Genomic DNA, 3,154 nt, shown 5'->3' on the forward strand with positions numbered 1-3,154 from the left:
GCCCCCTGCCACCCCCTGCGGCTGTTTGAGTCCCTCCTCAGCCGTGTGTGGAAACCAGCCCCCACCCCACCCTCCCTGAGGGCCCAGCGGCAGGCCGGCTCCACACCATCCGAGAAGACAACCTCAGCCGTAGTTTTTCATGACTGATATTTAATCCTTTAAGCCCACCGCCTGCCCCATACACCACACAAAAGTCACTTCCCCATCCGTGCCTTAATTTCCCCATGGCACGACTTTTCATCCTTAGATCTCAAAGCGTTTTACATGGGGAAAGTCACCATTTTCCTATCTCACAGGAGGGGAAGCGACTTCTCTGTGCTGCATGAGGCAGCACTGCAGGGGAACCCCCCGCCACATCCAAAATTTTGGTCAGGAGAACATGCTCCTTCCCAGCTTTGTCACACTGTAGAGTACCTTGGTGGCTAAATAAACGTGCAGTACATCGTCATGCAAACAGTTTTGCGCTATAAACTTGAATACTTCTTCTAAAAGCTCCTGGATAACTGGCCTGGTTTGACAAATGAAAATAAACCCAATCATTTTCCTGTTACTTTCAGCACAGATTTGGCTTTCCAAGTGTACGTATTTTGTCAGGATGTGTTTTTAAATCTCCCTTTCTTTAACTTCTATTTCTCTTCTACTATTTCATTAGTCATATTGACATTTCTTCCACAAAACATCTACTTCTAACTAGTTACTTCATGCTGGAGCCTTTTTCCCGTGCTACTCTATTTATGATTTAATTAGTGGGAGGCTTTCCTATTAAACCTTTCTTGAGTAAACTTAATATTATATTATTCCTTACTTTGTTTTAGAAAAAGAATTCTTTTGTAAAATCACTCATTTAAGCATTCTAGTCAATTAGCTTTATATTAACATATTTTCACAGGCTAGAACACCAAGAGACGATATTTTTGTCAAGCTCTCACAAGAGGGGTTTTCATGACACCAGGAACAGGCGCAGCTTTCAGTCCCGCACATTTGTTGAAAACAACACAAGGCACATAACAAGAAGTCTGCAGAGAGATTCATGCAGCCTGAAACTCGACTCAAATATACAGCCAAGGAAACTTCCCCTTCCATGAAAAATTTAAATTTTTTGAAAGAAAGAAAAAAAAAAAGAAAGAAAAGGGCTTTTATCTCTAAATAGGACAAAAAGTCATATATATTCACTAACAGATAAAGCAAATGTTACTTCCACAAAAATCATAAGCAGTCTTTTTCCCTTCTGTTTGCTTCCTAAACAGCCACAGCACCTTGGAACTTGGGTAGCCGCAGTTTCTCAGGAGTCCCCAAGATGGGAGACTAGCCAGGGAAACAGACTGGAAAATTCCCAACTAGTTCATTTTAGAAGTACAAAATGTATTATTCTTTCTAATCTGATGTTAACTTTGCATGGCTGTTCCATGTTGCTATCCCAGTTCTTTTCATGGGAAAGGTGGTTACAGAAAAAGTCCATAACAATGCTTAGCCTCATTCTGGAAATAATATGGAAAAGAAATGAACACTGGCTTCCTTTTGGAAAAAAAAAAATTAAAAAATTGCATTTCTGCGTTGCTTCCCCTTGAATTCCACAGAATGCTTTGAATGTCAATACACATTTAATCAAACTGCTATTAATATTTTGTGCAGTTCCATAAAGTTACAAATATATTGAGGCTAAAAATAAGATTACAACTGCAAGACTGTTCCCTTCATTAGCTGAAGCTTATGAGAGAGTAGGTTTGAAAAATACTGAATGTACATGATGACTGAAATAACTTCTTTCAAGCTTTGAAATGTTAATTGGATTGATTATCAGCAGACATAGGCATTTGATACATATTTGACTTCTGCTGTTTTAAAAGCCCATTTGAAAGTGGGAGTATTTTTGTGGTATAAATTAAGAATATATTTTCTCCTTACTGCACATTTATTGCATATTTAAACACGAATGTACAAAAATACATAATTATGGTGTCTCTACTTTCTTCTACTCTATATAAATGTATACTCTTGTTGGGTTATTACTTGAAGTGAAATTCTGGACCTCTTGAGATCAATTCTAATGTGTGGTATTAACTTCAATGGAGCTAAAATTTTAATCTTGTGGCTTTATGCACAACTCAGAACAAGAGAGTATTCGGTTAGGGAAAGTGAATAGGCTGTTCTCAGCCACACGTTCCAAAACCACTGTTACTAAAACTGAAAAGAGAAAAAAGCAATCGGGAAGAAACTTTAATATGTAATGACGTTGGCTCTAAGTGGAAGTTGCAGACCATGTTTCCTGTAATGAACAGGAGAACCCAAAACTGTAGTCAGAAAAACTATGTATATGCAATGCAAGGAGGGTGGGAACAGCTGCATGAACAGCCAATATTTCCTTTTAACTGTACCGGAATTGACTACCATCTCTAAGATGAGGAAATGCCTGAGAGAAAATTCCGATTGGAAACTTGCTCGTTGTCGTAGTTTGCTCACCTTATGCCTACTACACATAAGGGGTGCAAGTGAAGTTTTACACACTCAGCATCTACTTTTGCCAGGACTAGGAAGCAGCGTAGTATCAGAACCTCTCCCTCGCCCCTTGCTCTGTCTAGCGTTCCCGCTCAGCTCTGACATACGTAACCCCTTTGGCCTCTGCCAGCCTGGGCGTCTCCACCCAGTGCGGCTGTTACGGGGCAGTCACCGCCAGAGGAACCACCAGGACCCCGGACGTCCACCCCGCCGCCAGCGTTGTGTTCTTGTGCGTGATGCCCAGGTACAGCCAGCCTCTGGCGCCAGCCCCTCTCCCTTCTTTCTCTCGGTAGAGGCGCCGGCTGCGGTTGGCCTGCGCCTTCCAGGCTCTTCGCGAAGGCCCTGAGCCGCCGCCTCCGCAGCCCGCGCGGGCCGAGGCGGGCGCGGCCGGCGCTGTCCGCGGTGCTGATCTGGGCAGGCGGGATCCGTGAGGCCAGGCGGTATGGGCAGGCAGAGGAAAGGTATGTGTCTATCCACTAGAACCATGGTTATAGTGGGAAATAAACGAGCTTGTAGCCAAACAAGACACTTTATGTGCTCCCAGTAAGGCATTTTACAAGCGAAACGTGGTGTTTAGCTGTTGTGCCTCAGCTGCCTATGATGGGTTTTGTATCTTTCCTATGATGTCAAATACATCACGGCAAATTATGTTTCATTA

Source organism: Haliaeetus leucocephalus, unplaced genomic scaffold (assembly GCF_000737465.1).
Source record: "Haliaeetus leucocephalus isolate CR32 unplaced genomic scaffold, Haliaeetus_leucocephalus-4.0 Scaffold932, whole genome shotgun sequence".
NCBI lineage: Eukaryota > Metazoa > Chordata > Aves > Accipitriformes > Accipitridae > Haliaeetus > Haliaeetus leucocephalus.